The 24,128-nt window shown below is 45.5% G+C and overlaps 1 pseudogene; it reads left to right on the top strand.

Moving 5' to 3' along the window:
• Window positions 1–24,128, top strand: part of LOC133752076 (collagen alpha-4(VI) chain-like) — a 76,782-nt pseudogene that overhangs the window by 7,879 nt on the left and 44,775 nt on the right.

Here is a 24,128-nt window from a genome sequence, read left to right as displayed (position 1 = left end):
ATAAACAGCGTGATAGTAAAGAGATTTAATTATTTATTTGAAAGGTGGAGCAGCAAAAGAGAGGGAGAGAGAGAGAGAGAGAGAGAGAGAGAGAGAGATTTTTCCATTGCTGGTTTACTCCCTAAATGGTGGCAAGAGCCAAGTCTGGGCCAGGCTGAAGCCAGGAGCCAGGAACTCCATCAGGGTCTCCCAAATGGGTAACAGGAGCCCAAGCACTTGGGCCATCTTCAGCTGCCTTCCCAGGTGCATTAGCAGGGAGCTGGACCAGAAATGGAGCAGCCAGGACTCAAACCGGTGCTCCGATTTGGGTTGGTGGTGTCCAAATTGGTGCCTAACTCACTACTCCACATTGCCGGCCCCAATAAGCTTATTTTATTCATATTTATATCCTCCTGAGTTGTACAAAATTGGCTTAATTATATGATCATAGTAGAAAAGCTCCATGAACAGACTGGGAACAACTCCCCTCCATTTTTTTTTTTTTTGACAGGCAGAGTTAGATAGTGAGAGAGAGAGAGACAGAGAGAAAGGTCTTCCTTCCATTGGTTCACCCCCAAATGGCCTCTATGGCCGGCGCTGCGCCGATCCGAAGCCAGGAGCCAGGTGCTTCCTCCTGGTCTCCCATGCAGGTGCAGGGCCCAACCACTTGGGCCATCCTCCACTGCCTTCCCGGGGCACAGCAGAGAGCTGGACTGGAAGAGGGGCAACCGGGATAGAATCCGGCGCCCCAACCGGGACTAGAACCCGGGGTGCCGGCGCCGTAGGCAGAGGATTAGCCTAGTGAGCGTGGCGCCGGCCAATCCTCTCCATTTTTGTAATATTTTCTTCCAGTGAGCAAAGCAGAACTGCAGTACCTGGTGTCTGTTGGGCGGCGGTGGGGGTTGTCACCAGTCTTGTTTCACAGACAGTAGAGAGACATGAACTTATCTGGCAAGACCTGAAGTCCTCAAGGTTGGTTAGGACATTGGTTAACATTGCAGCCACACATACCCCCCTCCCCACCAGTCTCCATCTGCCAAGTCCATGTAGTTTTAAAATTACCAGGATAAAACATATTGGTTAAGTACATGCACTTTGGAGCAAAAAGTCCTGAATTTTAAATGTCAAACTTGCTATTTACTGATTGTTATGGAATCTCTGTGTCTGTCTATTTTTGGCCACCCACACAAGTATTTCTTAGATTCAAATTAGAATCATAGATTTAAATTAGCATCATTGAAATGTAGATAATTGAATTAAAATTCAAGATTGTGATTATATCTTTAGGGGGGAAAATCACTGATTTTTTTTTTTTTAAATAAACACTAAATGCTCTTGTAATTTCTTGATTACCGGTGCTGCAATCTAGAAATTTCAAATATCTAAATCAGTTTCCACCTCTGTTCTGGGAATGAGAAGCCAAATAGTTACTTATGAATTTCAGTTCCTTGGACAGCCCTGCCTATATTCAGTGAGGAAGGAGAGAAAGGAACCCAGCTCATTCGCAAATGGTTGGGAGGTTGAGTTTTTCCCAGGTTGCAGGGTAGCTGAGAAGAAACCTGAGATAGGAAAATCAGCTCAAAGTCAAGAGAGCAGGGGGAACGCTTAAGAGGTAAACAGAAGCTGTGGCAGTTTTACCAGAATTCTGTCTGGGGTCATCATGATGCTCATGGCATTTGCTGCATGCTTCATGCTCTGCTGAGCAATTGGGATGTGTGAGAGATGAGGACGCTTAGTCGCTCCCAGAGTGTAAGAGACAGTCTCTCTGTCTCTCCGCCTCCCCTTCCCTCATGTCTCGCTAACTCTCCTTCCACCATGATTAGCCAGAATGCATATTGCTAGGCAGAGTTTAGGTTGCAAGGTTCTATGGACAGTGTTAGCTTCCTTGAACCACTGCTGCATGGAGCTGGCTGCAGAGATATCCCTTCCTGCATAGAGATCCTGTTCTCAGACTCCAGGCAGCCCTGGCACCAGGGGATGCTGGGTTCTGGCAACATCCAAGAGTCTACCTTATGCTTCTGTAATTTCCCCTCCAGTCTTCAGGTTCAAGAATGTTTACCAGGGGTGGGCGTTCTGGCACAGTGTGGTTAAGCTGCTGGTTGGGACGCTCACATCCCGTATCCGAGTGCCCACCAGAGGCTTGGCTGCTCTGCTTCCGATCCAGCTCCCTGCGAATGTGCCTGGGCAGCAGCGGATGACAGTTCAAGTGCTTACCAGCCATGTGGGAGACCTGCATGGAGTTCCAGGCTCCTGGCTTCGTGATGGCCAGTCCTGGCTACTGCAGCCATTTGGGGAGTGAAGCAGCAAATGGAAGATCTCTTTCTCTTTGTCTTTCTCTGTCCCTGTCTGTCTCTCTGTCAATCTACCTTTCAAATAAATATATAAATCTTAAAATAATAAAAGGTACCATAGGGGTGGAGTACTCTTCTTTGGCTTGCCAGCATGTACTCCCTACCAGTGCAAAGCCTTTGGGCACGGTTGCCAGACAAGATACAGGATGCTCAATTAAACCTGAATTTCACTCAGATAAAGAGCAAACCTTTTTTTTGTTTTGTTTTGTTTTAGGATAAGTGCGACCTATGATTTGTACGGATCTGGGTCCTCCCAAGTGAAATTCCGAGTGGCAGGGAGGGACCCAATTCCCATCTTGCTCTACTTCCCTCTCAGCCGGGAAACAGGCAAAGCCTGTTAATTTTTTTTTTAAAGATTTATTCTTTTATTCGAAAGTCAGAGTTACACAGGGAGAGAGAGAGAGAGAGAGAGAGTCATCTTCCATCCGATGGTTCACTCTCCAGATGGTCGCAACGGCCGGAGCTGTGCCTTTCAGAAGCCAGGAGCTTCTTCTGGGTCTCCCACGTGGGTGCAGAGGCCCAAGGACTTAGACCATCTTCTGCTATCCCAGGCCACAGCAGAGAGCTGGATCAGAAGAGGAGCAGCCGGGACTAGAACCAGTGCCCATGTGGGATGCCGGCGCTTCAGGGCAGTGCATTAACCCACTGTGCCACAGCGCCGGCCCCAAAGGCTGTTAATTCTTCCCAACAGAGATTCCAGAGATTCATAGCACAAGGCTGGCCTGCTCTCACTGAAACAAGGAGGAACGCTTGCTTCATTCCCTTTGAGAACTCTACTGCATGACAGCAGCAGTTAATCCTACCCTTAAAAGTGTAATATTCAGTTCTGTTTCCAGGGTTTTATTTTATCCTCACACTAAGCTGATTGAGTGATTGCTAAGATCCTCATTGGGCAGAGAATCGAGTCACTAAGGGGCTGCACCTGTGAGTAAGTGGTGCCGATAAGATCGTAATGTGGAGCCCTTTTGTTGTTTGCCATCTAGGCCTCGACACAAACTGACTTAAGTCTCATTTTACATGGAAAGTTTTAAGTTCGCTTGAATCGATCAATGTGATTCAAATTAAATTTCAGAAAGTGCATCTTTTGCTCATGTATTTTTAAAAACATGACCTGGCTGGGAGGCAGGAATGGCTACTGAGGCAAAAACCGTTTGATTTTCGCTTCCAGCCTGTTCTCAGCTTCCCCACTGACAAATGCCCAGTTATCTTCACTTCATGACTTACATGGAGTTCACCACCGGAGACAGATTCCAGGACAAGGATTTGGAGTGGAGAGAGTCATCTTGATGATGACCTCAAGACACACAGCAGGGGAGTGGACATGTGAGCGTGGGGAGGGATGAAGGCCAACATGGGGTGAGGAGTAACCTACAGGTTACTGATGAAGGCAGCTGGGGCCCAAAGCTGCTGCAGCCCCAGGGGAGCTGTGTAGAGCTGAGCTCAGAGTTGTCCTTTCCAAGGGGACCAGGATGCTTATCCAAGCCTTGGCATCATTGGTTGGTGGTTGCTTCCACACTCTTCCAGGCATTCCGGTCTGCTGGGTGTGCACACTGATCAGGCCCTGGGCCCAGGAACACCCTTAGGGAGGGTCCCAAGTGCTTGCTTTCCTCTTCCTCTTTTTCCACTTCAAGATTTATTTGAAAGGCAGATTTCCCCGAGGGGCCGGGGGAAGAGAGCGGGAGCAAGAGCGAGAGGTTTTCCATCCACTGGTTCTCTTCCCAAATGGTTGCAACAACCAGGGCTAGGCCAGGCTGAAGCCAGAAGCCAGGAGCTTCTTCTGGGTCTCCCATGTGGGTGCAGGGGCCCAAGCACTTGGGCCATCTGCTGCTGCTTTCCCAGGTGCATTAGCAGGGAGCTGGGTTGGAAGTGAAGCAGCTGGGACTCGAACAGGTGCCCATGCGGGATGCCAGTGCTGCAGGCCACAGCAACGGCCCCACAAGTGCTTTCAAGGGAGCACTGAGTGCTGAGGGCATGTGGGTGGAGATTGGAATCAGTTGCTCAGGGCAGATATCGTCTCTTCTTGCTATTGCAATTGGCCTAGGTTGCACACATGTCAAAAGGCTTCACTTCCTTATGGATGGGTCTGGCAGCATCAACCCAGAAGATTTGCTTAGGATGAAGGCATTCATGAATGAAGCCATAAGGACATTCCAGGTGGGGCCTGTGGAGTAGCTAGGTTGGAATTAATCAGTATTCAGACAGAATCAAAAGGCAGCTTCTCCTCAGCCAGTAGCCCAGTGCGGCAGAGCTGAAGGTGGCCACTGATGCCATTGGTCAGTGGCTGGAGAGGCCTTGACCAACATGACCCAGGTCTTTGCGGACACCACCCCAATCAATGTCACCTGATACCTCCTCGTCATCACTGATGCTAAATCTGCAGACCCAGTGGCCAAGGCTACAAGGAGATCGAGGCAGACGGGGGTCATCATGTACGCTCTTGGAGTAAGAGACGCCAACACTACTGAGCTTATGGGAATCGTTCACGACAAGATGTTTGTCATCCATGAGTTTGATTCTTGAAGGTCATCCAACAAGAAGTGGTGCAGGACATCTGCTTTTTAGAGTAAGGATTTTTTTTTCCCCTCCAATCTCTCTTTCCACTAAGTGGGTCTACTCTATTAAAATAGACCTCATTCTCTAAGTGTGGACTCACTAGTTCAACCCACACAAATTGACCATGACTTAGAATGCATCGGGCTGGACAAATTTTATATTTTTGTCACACAGCTGTATCTTATTTTAAGCCTCCTCAGTGCTGGGTTGCATCAAATTTACTTCATTGACTTCCTCTGTCGCTCCCTCTGAAAAGATTTCATGTTGTGGGTAAGCCACCCCGGCACGTCCCCAGGGACTTGTCATTCCTGGGTGTCCGATTCTGAATGGACATTCTGTGCTGCTCCTTTCCCTCCCCTGTCTGTAAGAACAGGAGAGCTGATGTCGTCTTCCCGATAGATGGTTCCGGATCCATCTCCCCAGAAGAGTTTGAAAAGATGAAGAGATTCATGGAGAGGATGGTGAGCACTGATGAAATCCGGATTGGCCTCTTGCAGTTCAGCTCAAGCCCCCAGGAAGAATTCAGGCTCAACTGGTACTCCTCAAAGGCCAACCTGCGCAGGGCCATCTTGGTGTTCGGTAGACGAGCAATGGCACCGTACTGGAAAAGCCATGAATTTCACGCTGCCTCATTTTTTGACGGTGCTAGAGGATAGAGACCGGGTGTTCATCAGTATCTGATTGTGGTCACGGTCTGGGGTTCCCAGAATGATGCCGTCATAGCAGCCAAGGCCCTCAGAGACAGGAGCATAATAATTTCTCCCACTGGGGTGGGAGAAGCCAAAATTTCTCAGCTTCTGGCAACTACTACTGCTGAGGACAAAGCGTACTATAAAGAACAATTTGAATCCCTGCAGAACCAGGAGAAGCGAATTCTTTATAAGGTTTGCAACACCCGAGGTGAGTGACAAAGGATTTAGTTGGTCTACAAGCCCATTGTCAGTATCAGGGACCCTGCTGGCTCTCGTAATACAATGAAACTCTAATCTTTGCAGCTGGGAAGGGAGAAAGGAGAGAGAGAGCTTTACAGAGCCTGAACTCCTTGGCTGGGGACCACCTTCTGCTGGGGATTCTTTTATATTTTTAATTTTTTGGAGGGGATTCTTTTAGTAGCTCTGGTGGCTGTCACCACTCCAGAGGCCTGAGCCTTCCCAGAACACTGGGCTTATGAAGCCTTCGTAACTCTTTGATTCCTCATCACCTGTGTGAGCCCAGACGGGAGTGGTAAACACAGTCTGCTCAGAGGTTGGGCATTTGGAGGGAGAGCAGAAGCCGGGAGTGACATCAGTCAGACGTCTCTCGTAGGGAGAAGGACACACTGTCCTTCGCAAGCAGCTCTGTCTGTGTTGTTGCAGATCTGCTTCCAGCTTCCACGCGGCCAAGGTCAGCCTCGACCCTGTTTTGGCTTCTCAAGCTTTTTCTCCAGGACAGCAAGGCGGGGAGGCAGGGCCTCCTCTTGACTCTCTTTCCCCAGAAACCTGCCCTCCAGGGGGATGGGAGACCCAGAAGATGTTTTTGTGGAAGTCCCCACCCACCTAGGGAGATTCTACAGCCCCGCCTCCTAATCCTCAGAATAGCTAACCTCTACAAGGGGCTTTTCTTCTTTGGTACTGACTATTCATACAGCAAAACATTGAAATCATCTTATAACCCTAGGCTATAGGCATTTGTTTTTACAGATGAGGAAACCAACATACAACAAAACTGGGTATTTGACCTGAGTTAATAGCACAGTTGAGCTTTGAGCTTGAGGCAGCCTGGTTCTAGAACCTGGGTGGTGTTGCTCGTGGGGGTCTATGGACAGCAGTTCACCTCTCTGTTCTTTATTAACTGTGTGCCTCTCGCCAAGGTCCTGAAACCTGCCACCTTCTGTTGGGGCTTTGGACTTGAAAATAATAGTTTTAAATGTCTGTTTATTTTTTTTTTTCTACTTGAAGCAGAGCAACCAAGTGAGGGAAGTAATGGAATGGAGTGAGGGGAGAGAGAGAGAGAGAGAGAGAAAGAGAGAGAGAGAGATAAAGAGAGAGAGATAGATCTTTTATACAGCAATTCACTCCCCAAATGGCTGCACCGGCCAGGCTGAGCCAGGCGGAAGCCAGGAGCCAAGAGCTGCATCCAGGTCCCCCATGTGGGTGGTAGGGGCCTGGACACATGAGCCATCATCTGCTACTTCCCTCTTTGCATTGGCAGGAAGCTGGATTGGAAGCAGAGGTACCTGATGAGAACTGTCCCTCCGTTATGGGATGTGCACATCCTAAGCAGTACTACAACACCCATCCCAAGAGCTTTTGGCTTTTACAAAGAACTTTCTCATCTTTTATCTTACTCAGATCCTCACAACAAGTCAGAGATAGCAGCAGTGCATTTTAAAAATCCTCGTATCATTTAGGATGCAGTTCATCGATAAGCACAAGAAAACTCAGGCAAGAAGAGCACCTGTTATCCCATGTATCCAGGACACTAAAGGCAGGGCAGGCTCCGGCAGGGGCACAATGCAGAATCCTACCTGGCTCTTCCAGCACTGTCTCTAGTGTGTTACATGGTACACGTTCACTTCACTCACATCAACCCCATGTGAGGCAAATGGCTGCGATTTAATCCAATTTCTCCATGAGAGAAACACAGCTGGGAAGTGATGGAGGCAGGGCTTGAACCCAGAGCAGTGTGGTATCAAAACCCAGGCACTAACCACTATGTATGCATGGGGGTGTCTGTGAGAAGCTGGGGCCTGATTGGCTGGGCTGTGTTTTGGAGGCTGAGAGTTAATTTTTGGAAGACCAGGATGAGTCCTTGCATCCTATCAAACCTTTAAAGTCCAATTTTCTGTAACATTTAATTAATCTCTTTGCTCCCGTGGTAAAGAATATTAGTGGGGCAGTGTTGTGGAGTAGTGGGTAAAGCCACCGCCTGCAGTGCTAGCATCCCAGATGAGTGCCAGTTTGAGTCCCTGCTGCTCCACTTCTGATCCAGCTCTCTGCTATGACCTGGGAAAGCAGTGGAAGATGGTCCAAGTTCTTGGGCCCCTGCATTCAGGTGGGAAGAGGCTCCTGGCTCCTGGCTTCCAATCAGCCCAGCTCTTACCATTGTGGCCATTTAGGGACTGAACCAGTGGATGGGAGACCTCTCTCTCTCTCTTTCTCTCTCTCTGCCTCTCCTTCTCTCTATGTGTAACTCTGACTTTCAAATAGATAAATCTTTAAAAAGAGTATTAGTACTTTCCAGTACCCTTGGTGGATTCAGAAGTCATATGAAAAGAATGCAAGTATGCAAATATTTTAAAAAATGAGCATGGATTATGGGATGTCCTGCATTAAATAGTACAGGTTCTTCAGGAACTAAAGTCCTATTTTTTGTGTACATTCAGGAGGGCATTGTCCTGAAGAGAACAGCTAGGGTTCCAGCTTCTTTTTTTAGTTCATGGAATAAACAAGGACTTACATTTCTTTTTGGATTTTTTGAGTGTTGTGGATGAAATTAGTAGACACATTACCAGTGGCTGGACCCTGATGAATTATAGAAGCACCATAAAGCTGAAAAAAGACCTTAGAGATCACCTGCCAACGTCCAGCCCTCTCCATTTCCAGGGGAAGAAGGCATCCCTTGCATTTGTCAGTTACAGAATAAAGGCAGCTGAAACTGCTCCTGGGGAAAATGCAAATTAGAAGGCTTGCATGATAAACCACACTGCACAAAGGGCAGTCAACAAATAAGAGTTACCTCTAGGGAAGCTGTTTGTTATGAATTTGAATTAGAGATTTTTTTCCAAGATGTATTTATTTATTTGAAAGAGTTACAGAGAAGAGAGACAGAGAAACAGAGAGAAATCTTCCATCCACTGATTCACTTCCCAAAAGGCCCCAATGATGGGCTGGGCCAGGAGCCAGGATTCTCTTCCGGGTCTCCCACGTGGGTGCGGCGGCCCAGGACTTGGGTTATCTTCCACTGCTTTCCCAGGCACATTAGCAGGGACCTGGGATCAGAACTGGACTCTAATCCGGGACTCTAACCAGGGCCTATATGGGATACTGGCGTCACAGGTGAGGGCTTTACCTGCCTCACCACCTGCCCGCCTCGATTAGTTACATTTTAGTTCACCCATCCAGTCCCCAGCTCAGATGCACCTGTGACCAGCAACTTTTGCATCCTCAATAAAATTTTGTGGATGGTCTTACCGTGCACAACGGAAGCTGTGGAGATAGACTGAAGGCCCCTGAGCCTTCAAATTCTATTCACAGAACCTCCCCAGGAGGGCTGCAAATCTCTCAGGCAGAACAAACAGCAAGCTGGGAGTGAGTTTCCGTCCTGACGTTTTCTAGTATGCTCCTGCACCCGGAGCCAGGCGTGTACACGGGGAGGTGAATGAGAAGGAACACTGGTAAGGGAGAAGGAAGTAGCGGCATAATCCAACATGTGCGTGGAAAATGATATGAACAGGTAAGTTTATTTAGATGCAACAATTTTGAAATATGTGCTTTGTTTTTTCATAATATGCATGTCCACGAATTTTTCAACAACTCCCTTGTAGGCACAGATTTCAACATTCATGTGCACCAGAATAAGCTTATTTTTACTTTCATTTTCCACAATCTATTTTTTTTTTGAGACAGAGGGTTCATATTTATTTCTCTAGGTGCATATTTATGGTTGAATATAGATGATAGACCTGCTGGCACACCAAAGCCAGGTCCTTTGGGTGGTTTAGTCGGGGAGCTAAGACCTCCAGCTGGCTCACAAGAGAGGCATCCACGCCTTGGCACAGGTTTTGGAATTTTGCCAGCCTTCAGCTCATCAATAATTTCTTCCATATCCTTAGAAGGCAGATCCTCATAATAGCTGGCGTTAATCTGAACTACTGGTGTGTTGACCCAGGCCCCTGGACACTCCAGTTCTATGAGAGCCAAGAGTTTGTCAGGTGTAGTTTCCCCAACTTTTGTCCAAGCTTTTTCTGAATGGCTTCCAGCATGCTGTCAGAGTTTCCAGGCGTGCAAGGGGCAGTAGTGCAGACCTGAACAGGGTACTTTCCAATCAGCTTTTGATTAGATAGTGCATAAAGCGTTGCAACTGTCTATACTCTCATTGGAGGTACGGTAAAACTTCCACAGTCTCCTTTCTAGCAGGAGTAGGCAGTTACTTATTCTGCTTCTGGGCTGAATCCAGGCCTGGCAGCATGGCTGCTGCTTTACGCCCTTCTAGATTTCTCTTTTTACAATTGCCTCTGTCCTCTGATGTGGAATCAAATGGAGTAGCTGGGCTATTCTCAGGAGTGCCTCTGCAAACACATACGGCTCCCCCAGCTCCATTTTTAAAACATTTATTTTATTTTATTAAATATTATTTATTTGAAAGACAGAGTTAGAGAGAGAAAGAGAGAGAGAGAGAGAGAGAGAGAGAGAGAGAGAGAGAAATGGAGATGTCTTTCATCTGCTGGTTCACTTCCCAAAGGGCTGCAACAGCCGGAGCTGCACCAATCCGAAGCCAGGAGCCATGAACCTCTTCCAGGTCTCCCATGTGGGTACAGGGGCCCAAGGACTTGGGCCATCTTCCATTGCTTTCCCAGGCCATAGCAGAGAGCTGGATCAGAAGTGGAGCACAGCTGTCCAGATTCCTTATATGTTTTCTGCACTGGGCACTGAGAGCTATGGAGAACAGGGTGGGCCAAACTGCCAGATTCTTTATTTCCTAGCCATTTTTTAAAAAAGATTTTATTTATTTACTTGAGAGGTAGAGTTACAGAGAGGGAGAGTCAGAGAGAAAGGTCCTTCATCTGGTGGTTCACTCCCCAGATGGCCACAATGGCCGAAGTGGCGCTGTGGCATAGTAGGTAGAGCCGCCACCTGTGATGCCAGCATCCCATATGGGTGCTGGTTTGAGACCTGGCTGCTCCACTTCTGATCCAACTCTCTGCTGTGGCCTGGGAAAGCAGTAGAGGATGACCCAAGTTGGGCCCCTGCACCCACATGGGAAGACCCGGAGGAAGCTCCTGGCTCCTGGCTTCGGATTGGTGCAGCTCTGGCTGTTGTGGCCAATTGGGGGAGTGAACCAGTGAATGGAAGACCTTTCTTTCAATCTCTCTCTGCCTTTCCTTCTCTCTCTGTGTAACTCTGACTTTCAAATAAATAAATAAATCTTAAAAAAAGAAAAGAAATGGAGCAGCTGGGACTCAAACTGGCATCCATTTGGGATGCTGGCACTGCAGGCAGCAGCTTTACTCGCTATGCCACAGTGCCAGACCCCCTCCAGCTCCAATTTGCACAGCTGTCCAGATTCCTTATATGTTTTCTGCACTGGGCACTGAGAGCTATGGAGAACAGGGTGGGCCAAACTGCCAGATTCTTTATTTCCTAGCCATTTTTTTAAAAAAAAATTTATTTATTTACTTGAGAGGTAGAGTTACAGAGAGGGAGAGTCAGAGAGAAAGGTCCTTCATCTGCTGGTTCACTCCCCAGATGGCCACAATGGCCGAAGTTGGGCCTATCACAAGTTAGGAGCCAGGAGCTTCTTCCAGATATCCCACGTGGGTACAGGGGCCCAAGCACTTGGGCCATCTTCTGCTGCGGCCACAGCAGAGAGCTGGATCAGAAGTGGAGCAGCCGGGACTCTAACCAGTGCCCATATGGGATGTGGGTGCTGTAGGCAGAAGCTTAGCCCACTACACCACAGCCTTGGCCCAGAGCCATGTTTAAAATTAAACATTTTTATGAGTTAAAGGAAACACATTTTAATTGTAGAAAATGCATTAAAAGCACATAACAGAAAATAGTGTCCTCCCACCAGCCTCAGCACACAAACCCCTCCACATTTTGATATTTTTGAGTATATAAAGATGGACATCATAAGGCAACTTTTGGAAGATATTGTTATGGCAACAGGTTAATCAGACTCAAATGCTTTTTGTTTTTTTTAAAGCGGACAGGGAGGTTGATTAAAAAATGAACGTGTAACAAAGTAAGGAATGAATAGGTGAGAAATGACTGGGTTGAAAGGCTAGGCACAACCTCCAAGCCTCACTGTGGTGTTTTTGAGAAATGTACAGTTCCTAGCATCTTCTTTTTCATCCCTTTCCTGCTCCTTTCCTCCCTCCCCTTCGCTGCTGCACTCCCCGGGAACTGCAGGTGCTTCTGCCTGGACATCAGGGTGGAGAGGCTGAAGGTGACGTTGGAGATCCTCCGCAGCCGGCATGAGCGCCTGTGTGCTCTGGGGCCCACCCGCTGGCCGTGGGCTCTGCAGGGAGGCCACCTGCTGATGCCCGGTCCCCTTCTGCAAGGCTGGACGGCGTTTGAGGGTTCCCTGCACCAAGGGTTCCTCAGACTGAGACAGGTGTCCAGCCACCAGCATGGTGCCCATCCTGCTGGGCGGATGTATCCCGCTCCAGGGGCGCAGGGCCCGCTCGGGAACAGGTGGGCATCCTGGGTAGAAAAGCTGTTCAGCTGTGTGTGAAGGCTCCGGCCGGTCCTATGTAGCTAAAGCCAACTCAGGGTGAATACAAGCAACTGGACCTGCGCACGCTCCCTCCACCCTTCTCCCTGCTTGCTAGGGTATAGCCAGCATAGCCTGCTGGGGGCGGTGGTTTCCACTGGTTAATGATGCGCTTGTTCCTGGCTCAATTCACTCCATAAATTGCCACTGGAGGTTTCAATTAATGTAACTTTTCTGGAAGGGATTTGGGAGCATGTGACGAGAGACTGTAAACTTTTGTAAGCATTGCCAATAATTTATTTTTAAAGAATAATTAAGGATATCTACACAAATTTGAACCACAAGATTGTCAGCAGTCTCCTTATAGTAACAAAACAGCTGCTTTGCATGTATGTGCCAAGAATTTACTCTTCAAAAATATTAACATTAATATCTGTTCTAGAATTCAACAAAGACAGTGACTCTAGGCAAATTTTCGAAGTATCTCCTGTCCCTTTGCTCTCTGCTTTGTGACCAAATCCTCATAGTCTCTTAATACTCACATGAATAGGATAGGCTAAGTTATCCTGCAATAGCAAACATATTCGAACCCTCAGTGACCGCTTGTAATTCAAGGACCCAAGCTGATGGAGGGTCTATCTTGGCAAGTGCTTTTGAAATTGCTGTGGTGTGCGAGAGGAAATGGGCAAATTGTGCACTGCCCTGAAATTTTCTCCTGGAGAGTGGCACGTGTCACTTTTGCTTACATTTTAGTGGCCACAGGAAGCCATATGGCCACTAACAATTTCATAGGGCAAATAGTATTTTACAGATAAGGAATTGAAGCTCAGGGTGAGTTGATAACTTTCATAAACAAGTTCAATTCTATCAAGTACACCAAAAGAGAGGAACCACAGTATTTGGGGGCAGCCACAGTTTCTAAGAGTAAGCCATAACTTCAATGAGGTTTAGGGAGATACAGGTTGACACAACAAGGGCTGAAAACCAGCTATGCAATTTAGAAAAATGAAGGCTATCAGAGAGCTAGGAGAATCCTCTGTGACTCTGTTACCTGACTTTCAGTTGATCAGAATGAAAGGTATCAGATTAATTCTTCAAGAAGGCATGTTATGAATTAACATTATTTTTAATGTATTTTTATACATTCACACGTGGTAATTGTACATATTTCTAGGGCACAGTATGGCAATTTAATACATGTACGCAATGGGCAATGATCAGATCATTATAACTGGCATATCTGTCACCTCAGGCATTTGTCACTGGACGCATTCAAAATCCTCCCTACTTGCTGTTTTGAGATTTCAATTGATCGTTATCGTCCACAGTTATCTTACTGTGCTGTAGAATATTAGAAGTTGTTGCCCTATCAGCTCCACCCCTGTACATCCCTCCTCCCCGCCTAGTGTCCACTCTCCCATTTTCTAGATTGATTTTTAGCTGCCGCATAGGAGTGAGAACGGCAGTATTTGTCTCTGTGGGACTCCCTTATTTCACTTAACCTAGCATCTCCCAAATCTGTACAAGGTGCTGCAGATGACACCACTTCATTCTGTTTTTACGACTGAATAATATTCGGTTGTGCTTAGATATCACATTTCTTTATTCATCCATCTTTGGACATCTAGGTTGAGTCCATAGTTTGACCATTGTGAATAGCATAGCAATAAACATGTGCATAACAGATGTCTCTTTGACATACTGATTTCACTTCCTTTGGATACACATCCACCCAGTAATGGGATTGCTGCATTATATGGGAGTTCTATTTCTAGTTTCTTGGGGAATCTCCATTCTGCCCTCCATAATAGCTGTACTCATTTGCATTCCTACCAACAGTGTATAAATGTTGCTTTTTCTCTACATTCTTGCCAATATTTGTTATTTTTTTCTTTTTGATAATAGCCACCCTAACCAGGATAAGTTTTGATTTGAATTTCTCTGACGGCTAGTGATGCTGAGCATTTTTTTTTTTTTTTGTATACTTCCTTTTTTTAAAAAAAAGTATTTATTTATTTGAAAGTCAGAGTTACACAGCGAGAGGAGGTGCAGGGAGAGAAAGAGAGATAGAGAGATAGATAGAGACAGAGAGAGAGAGAGAGAGAGAGAGAGGTCTTTCATCTGCTGGTTTACCCCCCAAATGGCCTCAAAGGCTGGAGCTGCGCTGATCTGAAGCCAGGATCCAGGAGCTTCCTCCGGGTCTTTCCAGGTGGGTGCAGGGGCCCAAGGACTTGGGCCATTTTCTGCTGCTTTCCTAGGCCATAACAGAGAGCTGGATTGGAAGTGGAGCAGCTGGGACTTGAACTGATGTCCATATGTGATGCCAGCATTGCAGGCAGAGGCTTTACCCACTATGCCACAGCGCTGGCTGCTTGCATACTTCTTGGCCATTTGTAAATTCTCCTTTGAAATGGCTATAAGGTCCTTTGTCCACTTTTAAATTGAGATATTATTTTTGCTAACTTTCCTGAGTTCCTTATGTATTCTGGAGATTAGCCGCTCATGAGATGTTAATTTTGCAGACGTTTCCTCCCATTCTGGGGCTGTCTTCTGTGTGCTGATGGTTTCCTTTGCTATGCAGGAGCTTTTTAGTTTGCTGTGGTCCCATTTCCCAGTTTTCGCTTTTGTTGCCTTTGCTTTGGGCATCATATCTGAAAAAATCTTTGCTTGACCTAGAGTGTTTCCTCTATGTTTTCATCTGGTAGTTGCCTAGTTTTGTGTCTGACATGGAAGTCTTTGATCAATTTTGCATTGATTTGTGTGTATGGTTACAGATAGGGGTCTAGTTTATGTCTTCTTCCTGTGGATATCCTGCTTCCTCCGCACCACTTGTTAGAGACTCTCCCTTTGCCAGTGTGCATGGCTGCTGTCTTTCTAGAAAATCAGTTGGCTGTAAGTAGTTGAATTTACTTCTGGGTTCTCTATTCTGTTCCCGTGGTTTATGTGTCTGTTTTTATGCCAGTACTATTTTGGGTTATTATAGCTTACATATATATTTTTTTTTGGACAGGCAGGGTGGACAGTGAGAGAGAGACAGAGAGAAAGGTCTACCTTTTGCCGTTGGTTCACCCTCCAATGGCCGCCATGCTGATCCGAAGCCAGGAGCCTGGTGCCTCTCCTGGTCTCCTATTCGAGTGCAGGGCCCAAGCACTTGGGCCATCCTCCACTGCACTCCCTGGCCACAGCAGAGAGCTGGCCTGGAAGAGGGGCAACTGGGACAGAATCCAGTGCCCCAACCGGGACTAGAACCCGGTGTGCCAGCGCCGCTAGGCGGAGGATTAGCCTATTGAGCCGAAGCACCGGCCAGCTTATATATTTTTTAAAGATTTATTTATTTATTTGAAAGTCCGAGTTACACAGAGAGAGGAGAGGAGAGGGGAGGAGAGGCGGGGTGGTGGTGGTCTTCCACCCACTGGTTCACTCCCCAGTTGGCTGCAAAGGCTGGAGTTGAGCTGATCTGAAGCCAGGAGCCAGGAGCTTCTTCTGGGTCTCCCACACGGGTGTAGAGGCCCAAGCACTTGGACCATCTTGTACTGCTTTCACAGGACACAGCAGAGAGCTGGTTGGAAGTGGAGCAGCTGGGACTTGAACCAGTGTGGCAGGCAGCAGTTTTACCCGCTATGCCACAGCGCCGACCCCTATAGTATGTTTTGAAGTCTGAAGTTGTAATGCCTCCTGCTTTGTTCTTCTAGCTCAGGGTTGCTTTGGCTAATCGAGGTCTTGTGGTTTTATATTAATTTTATGATTGTTTTCCTATTTATGTGAAGAATGTCATTGGTATTTTGGTAATAATTGCATTGAATTTGCTTTGGATGTTATGGACATTTTAACAACATTGATTTTTCCAATCGGTGAACACCAATATCTTCCCATTCTTTTTGTCTCCTCTTCAACTCAATGTTTTATAAATTTCATTGTAGAAATCATTCACTTCGTTAGTTGAATTTATTCCTAAATATTTAATTTTTTAGTAGTTTTTGTGAGTGAAATTTCTTCCTTGATTTCTTTCTCAGTGATTCCATCAGCATTCTATAAATACGCCGTTGAGCTTTCGCATTTGATTTTTGTGTCTTACAACCTTACTGAATCCGTTTGTGAGTTTAACAGTTTTATGGTGAGTCTCTAGGTTTTTTCCTGTGTATAAAATCATGCCATTTCTGAATTAGTTTTTAACAAAACATTCCATCTGAGACAAGGGAAGAAGACAAGGCAAGTGAAGAATGGTGGGTTGGGGATGAGTTTCTGGGCTGAGACACAGACAGCCCTCTCCAAAGGTCCACAGGTAAATGGCACCTGTTGATATTTTGAAGGACTGTCTGGCCTCCTAATCATTGGCTTGGAAGGTGAGAATAAATTAGAGCAGCGTCAGGAGCTGGGATTTGGCAGAGGATTTGCATATTGGCAACTCTGAGTGTCTTACTGAAGCAACTTGTAAGTACTTAAAAAAAAAAAAAACCAACTTCCCAGGGTCCTCATCATTATAATCATCTTAAGGGAATTTTAAAATAATTTTGAGGGAATTTTGTCTCTTGAGGGTGTAATGCGATAGAAACTAGCACAGAAAAAACCTCACACGTGATATACACTCTGTTTTTCAGGACACAGTTGTAGAAAGAACGTGCTTTGGTGTATACGCACAGTGTTTTGGAGAAGATGGGGTCAGAGGTGATGGTGGGAGTCCTGGGGGGGGGGTCAGGATTTGCTGGGTGTGAACAGGGCGAGAGAGAGAGCGATGAAAATATCAGTGCCCACTCACCCCAGGCCTTATGTCATGTATTTAACAAACATCACCCAGGGTCACCCTCTGAGCAACTGTTTGAGGCAGCTGTTATTTTGCAGGTGTGAAGTTGAGGCTCAGAGAGGGGACATCACTTCTTCAAAATGTCGGCTATGACAGTTGGGATCGAAAACCCTGGATCTACCTGACTCTGAGTCTCACGTTCTGTCCATCCTATTCTGCTGCCTACTTGTGTTTATTTGAGAAATAACGTCACGAATTCTATCACTTACCTACCAAATGTGCACTTGTCTGACACTTACTTTCTTTGTACTAACAGATGCCTCTTTTACTCCCAGCTAACATTCTTTTCGACAGCATTAAACTCTGAGAAAAGACACAATCACTGGTTTCCCACTGAAGGTAATTTGCATCTCTGTTAACTCTAGGTTACCTGACAGAACAATTATTACTTAACAGTTTTAAGAAAAAGCATCTCCTGGGAACCGATCCTGATAGCCAGAGTTGGCAAAGTTCCATTCTCAAAGGACTATCATTTTATGATGTAGATATAATTACCACCCACATGTAATATTGAGTCCAGCCCCTTGGCTTTGCACCACATTTTTCATGCTGTCTCTGGAAGATTTTCTATGAGGATGTTAGAATGAACTCTTAATAGCTTTGAAGATTCATCTTTTTAAATTTAGAACCATATGACATATGTAATAATTTTTTAAAAAAGTTTATTTATTTGAAGAGCAGAGAGGCAGAGAGAGATACAGAAATCGAGATCATCTATCCACTGGTCCACTCCGCAAATGTCCATGACAGCCAGGGCTGGACCAGGCTGGAGCCAGGAGCCTGGAACTCAATCTGGGTGTCCCACATGGGTAGCAGGGACCCAGGTAGTTGAGCCATCATCTGCTGCCTCACAGGTGCATTAGCAGGAAGCTGGTTTGGAAGCAGAGGTGGGGCTAAATGCTAGAGATGGGATGCCAGCATCCTGAGCAGTGGCTTAAACTGCTGTGCCACAGCAAACTGTACTTTTGGGCTAGCATTATATTTTTCCCTTTATGTTGTTCTTTAACACTAGATTGGAAATTAAGGAGAGACAAGTTTGGGAACCTGTTAACTTGTGTGCTTTGCAACCTGGTGACAAAGCCTCAAAGGTGGAAGACAGGGATGTTTAAAGTTGTTCACTTCTCTGCTTTTTCCATTTGCTCAAATTCAGTTGTTGATTGTCCTGCCTTTCAGATCTTTGTTGATCACAAATAAAATAAAGCTCCTAGATCCTATTGATGAATTTTTGGGGGGCAAATAGACTATTCTGGCTATAAAATGACAAACCGGACTTCCTTGAGAGGAAATGTTTCCTGTGTTTAGGAATGTAAGAAGCTGGAACTAAGAGTGAGACTAAACAGCTGAGTCATAGAGAACCAAGCAACCACTCCATTCAAGTAGAATAAGCAATTGCAAGGTCAAAGCCGTCTTAAGGAGTAGCAGTTTTCCTTGAGTTTTTACCTAGATGCTAGTCTTGGTTTTTGATTTTTACATTAAAATGGCTTACCAGGTATTTTGGAAAAATCACAGTAATTTGATGTCCTAAGCATTAAGCCAAACAGGCATTCATGTTTTCATTGCAGCATAAGCTGAGACTTTGTTTCTAATGATCCCTGCTCATTGTTCCAGCACCTGGTAGCTTCTCAGCCAAATGCTGACTAGGGAGACAGAAGTGTCAGTGATACCTCTTGTTTTTACACGGAGGTGAGAAGTGAGTACTCTAACGTCTAAGTTTTTTTAATTTTGATTTCTTGTCTTCTCAGGGAGAGAAGAATTTTGATGGGTTACCTGGCCATCTTGGTGAAAAAGGTAGATTTGTAAGCATTGATTCTTATTTCTTTTATTTGAAAGAATAGAACAACATGGGTCAAATATTAACAATGTGTAATTGCACTGAAGTCATGGAAATTTTTCTCCTCTATGCACATAAAGTGGGTTTAAAATGCCTATGTAAAATAACCATTTATTGTAACCCATGGCAAGCAAACTTTTGAAAGGTACAGTCTCTAGAAGGTGTTTAATGATGAAGTGTGGTCATTTTGGGTTTACATCAGTGAACTTGAGCTAACTGAATGTGTTGGTCTGTCTAATGTGCATGCGAGACTAGTTGTTAATCGTGAGTTTCGTTGTAGGTCATTCATTAACTATTACTAAGCTACTCTGCTTGAAAATGCTTTAATAAATCATTGAAGAGAATCCATGACCATTCTTGTTAACAAGGTCACTCAGATGCCTTCCTGGGTGGCTGAGAAGGCAGTGGAGTTATAGTTAACCAATGATGCTCTAGAGGACATGGTCCTGGTACACTCCTGGAGTGTACACTGTTGGGCGAGTGAAAGCCATCTACCCTGTGTCAGAGAGGAAAAATGGATATTACAGACAGAATCGTGGGCAAGGGGACTGAAATGCAGCAGGGAATCACCTTGCTACATCATATGAATACCAGAAAGGATTGAAAAATCCCATGGTTTTCCATTACTTTTGGGTGATGGAAAAGCTGTATTACCACAGGTACCCATGTTAAAGTTGATTTATACATCTGTCACTGGCTCTCAAACCATTTGGTCTCAGGATAACTGTAGGCTCTTTTGCTGAGATACAATTGACAAATAAGATGTATCGTTTAAGGTGTGCCATGTGATCATTTGATTGACATTTGATTGACACGTACTCTGTGAAGTGATTACCACAATCAAATTGATTAACACCTCCATCGATTCACAGGTGCCATTTCTAAGATGTGGTGAGAAAATTTGAGATCTTGTCTCAGCAAATGGTATGAATATGATACGGTAATGTTAACAATAGTCACCATGCTATAGAATAGAATCCCAGACTTGCTCAGTCACAGCTGAAAGACAGATGTTTGGCCAACATCTCTTCTTTTTCCCCATACCTTAATCTGTACACGCTTGAAGAGCATTGAAGGCATTGATAAACTTTTGCTTATCTTGTTTCTTTCTATCTATTAATGCTTACCATAATAGAAATTAAAATTAAGAAAACTTTAAATCATTTATTATCTTATTTCAAAATATCAAAAATACACCCACTATATTTGAACAAAAATGGCATATTTATTCATGAAAAATAACTGTCATTTTGCAAAAAAAAATTAGTGAGAGGAATGACACTCCTTTACCCATTATCAGAAGACAGCTGGCTTTGCCTCCTTGCTCCCATATTCAGCCTGTTGTGAGATCACCTGCTGTGTGGCCTCTTAACAACTCTACCATACCCTTGGGAGAAAATAAGAGTAAAAAATGAAAACAATGTTTCCATGTAGCCGGGAAGAAGGTTTAGCTTTGGGACCATCCTGGAAGGGTCTTGGAGACACAAGGGACCCTTGGTCCACGCTTTGGGAACCACTGGCACATACAAGCCTGGGCGTTCTCATTGCTCCACCCAGATCAGCATGTTGCTTTATTATACAGAACATTTGGGCTGTCCAAACTTGGAAAATAAGCAGAAATGAGAGAAAAATGTGATCTCCTTTGGCCAATCCATTCCTTTGGTTGTATTTATGGAGAGGATGATTCAATATCTATATTTTTCCTCAATGAGCATGGCCTGAGATGTGAAAAATATACTCAGGAATGTGAATTGTGAGTTTTCACTGGCTTCTTAAAAATATTTGAAAAAATATTTATAAAAAAACAGCCCTTCTTGTTTTTATGATGTTTTCGATGTCATTTACGTGTTATTTTTTTCTGCTTTGTTGGTGATTCTATGGGCCCAGGCGAGGTTAGAATGAGTTAAAGTCCATCCAACTGGTTGGGATCATGGATTTCTCTGTCTGGAAGAAGAGAGGATTTTGTTCCTCTTCTCTGCTGTCCTGACTCTACAAAGCCAAGATGCTTTACAAAGACCCTCTGGTCCAGAGCTGGAGACATAAGGCAAATGCCAGATGTCATTTAAAATGTTATGGTAGCCACCCTAAAAAAGTGTAAAGAATAGTTGAAGTTTATGTTAATGCCATATTCCATTTAACTGGATCAATCTAAACTGTCAGTTCAGCATGTAATCAATATAAAAAGTAAGGAAGTGCCATGCTTTTGAATTCATACTGTGTTTGAAATCTGGTGTCTTACGCGTATGGCGTGTGGCAGTGGGGGCCAGACGCATTTCCATTGCTCACCGGCCACTGTGGCTGGAGCCTGTGGTGTCCTACACAGCAGCTCTGGTGGGCCTCATTTCATTTTTCATGTCATCTGTTAAACCAAACCTCTTGAGACCGAGAGGTCTGTGAAGTGCAAGGGTTTATTGAGCTGTTACAGAGGTTAGAAGGGAAGAAAGGACCAGTCCTGGGACAAGTTCCCACAGCTACCAGCAGCACGGCTGGACAGCAGCTGAAAGGTGTCCTCTAAAAAGTTGGGGTATTTTATGCTGAAAATCTGGGAGGATAGAAAGTCTACACTGTTTATGTTGCTTGTGCACTGGCTATAGAAAAGGTATGAGGTGGGGAAACGTGGGGATAGCAAGGCCATCCACAGAAGTGCTTATAGCTTCTGGCTTGGCTGGGGCTGTGGGCAGGATATGTCCTGGTGCCCAGGGGGTCATGGTGGCATTGGAGGTAAGGTTTCAGGAGACAGGAGTATGAAATGGTCTTTCGATCTTTTCGGCCCGCGGAGTGTTAACCAATTATCCTCCTTCCTCTCCATCCTCTTAACTCTTGTAATTAAATGTTGGCTGTCAGACTCTTCCTCTAGCCCAGTTCTCACACAAGCTGCTGGTTTTCACAATGTGCTACGCTCTGAATGTCATTTGCTGGAAAAGCAGGTGAGAATGATCTGCTCAGGGGCAGAGGCATCTCTGCACAGGTTTGTAGGTTCAAGTTGCAAGCATTTATGGACAAATGACTGATGGAGTATTTCAGTCATGTGTCACTGACTGCCCGCCCCGATGCCTCCCCAAACACACGCCACAGCTTAGCGATGTAGTGCCATCATTGTTATTATGTTCACGCCCTATGTGGGTAGGGAAACCATAGAGGGAACAACAACGAGGCAGCTCTAGCTCTTTCCTGCAGACCTGGGGTCTCCTCTGGTAGACGATAACATTTGGGGCTGAAAAAGCTGGATCCAGAAGCCCACTGCCTTGGGGGAGTCTTCTCTCACTTGTGGCTGGAGTAGTGGAAGCACAGGCTGAGCTGGAAGGGTAAACGGCTGGACCCGAGGGAGAGCAACCTCACAGGGAAGTTCTGTCCTGGAGGCGAGCCTTTGCAGAACCCAGTGGATTCTTGCTTGGTGAGGAAGACCCATGAAGACTTGGACCAAGGGTGTCTAAGATCAAGAAAGACTGACTGTGAACATGAGGACTAGGGCTACCCTGGGGATGGTTCTCAAGCAGTGCCTCTCCCACGGGGGGCAGCATGGGCCTTACAGGCAGAGCTAAGCTTGTTCTCAGGGTCCCAAAGTCGCTGAATGTCTGGTGCAGGTGGCATGCTTCTTCATACGTCCCTTGTTCTGAAAATGGCTTCCAAGTCCAACCCAGCAGAGGAGGTTTCAGTATTGTCATGAGACAAGTTCACTCCGTGTCCCTTCCGGGCTGTTGGGGTTGGTTAGAACTGGATCCTTGCAACTTTGACCCTCCCTTGGATGTGATCTGGCACCTGGCACCCTTCTGAGTGTCACGGGACAAGATGAGCTTCCTGAAGTAGCCTCTGAAAAGCAAGTCACTAGAACACATGCTTAGAAATTGTGTCCAAGGACTCCTCTTGGTCTAAATCTCACCCTGCTGGGTCCAAGCATTCCAGCGAGCCAGGCTGGAGCTGCAAGGCTTCTGAAGTTGGGTGGTGGGACATCTGTTTACTTCTGTGGTTATAGACCAGTCTTCCCATCCACACAAGATTGAAGGGGCGGGAATTAGACCTGTCCCCTTGATGAGAGAGTGGCACGTTCATATAGCATGCTGTATGGAAGACCTCACCCATCTTAGGAAAAATATAGCCTGCCAGACTCATGGGCTCTCTATATTTTAAACATCTATCTTTTAAAGAAATTATTTTTATTTTATTTAAAAATTATTTCAATTGCACTCACTTAGGAGGTGCGGGGTGATAATTGCGTCCATATATTCATTGTGATGATCAAACCAAGTTAGTTGGCATTTCCGTCTCCTTAAACACATGGCTGGTTTAGTACAGTAGATGTTAGCATTAAAATTTCCAGATGAAGCTGCAAGACTGGTTAGACTTATGAGAAGGAGAGAAAGACAGTTGTTTAACATCCCTAAGCATTTTATCTGTGCCATCATCACATTCAGTCTCCAAACAACCCTACCGGGGCATGTAAACACTTTCATCTTTCCAATGTGGAAGTTGAGACTCAGAATAAGTGACTGCTAAGGTCACATAGAGAAGGTTGGAGACGTGTCCAAGCCTGTGTGTATGTTTCCAGAATCTCCATTTTTCTATTTATCTTTCAGTATCTTTAAGTATAAAGATACCATTTGTCCAGTCCACATGCTTTGCATTGTGAAACACTCCAAGACAGCATCTACAGTGTCCACTGGAACAATCCTAGGAAATAGTTAGAACCAGTACTATCTGCATCCTCAGTTATGAAGGGCGACACTGATTCACGGAGTCCTATGCTCATTCGAACTCACAAAACAAGATGAAAGCAGTAGCAGGACTCAAATCCAGGTCCCCTCATTCTAGAACCAGAGTGCTTCTGACTATTCCATGTGCCTTTTTACCATCCCAAGTGGCTTAGGAAGTCAACCCACCTCTCTAAGTCAAAGTTAGGTATCACAAACCTAATTAATAATTGATTAATGTCATGGATGTGCAGCACTTTATAGTTTGTAGTTAGTCGGTTTGGTACAATGCATGGTCTCCACCACTCTCTTCCTGATCAAATACCTGGCTGGAAGTGTTACAGTCCTTACTCTGATTCAGTAAGAATTCTGTATGTGCTGTTGGGATGAGGCCAACAGGGCTTTCCTGGATTCCGAGGTGAGGAAGGATGCCCAGGAGTCTGACCTCAAGCTGTGGGATTCTTTCCCTTTCCTGGCTTCATCTCTTGGGTTTGAGAAAAATGTTAATT

The sequence above is a fragment of the Lepus europaeus genome, chromosome 2, assembly GCF_033115175.1.
Source record: "Lepus europaeus isolate LE1 chromosome 2, mLepTim1.pri, whole genome shotgun sequence".
Classification (NCBI taxonomy): Eukaryota; Metazoa; Chordata; class Mammalia; order Lagomorpha; family Leporidae; genus Lepus; species Lepus europaeus.
This window is presented reverse-complemented; position numbering and strand designations above follow the sequence as displayed.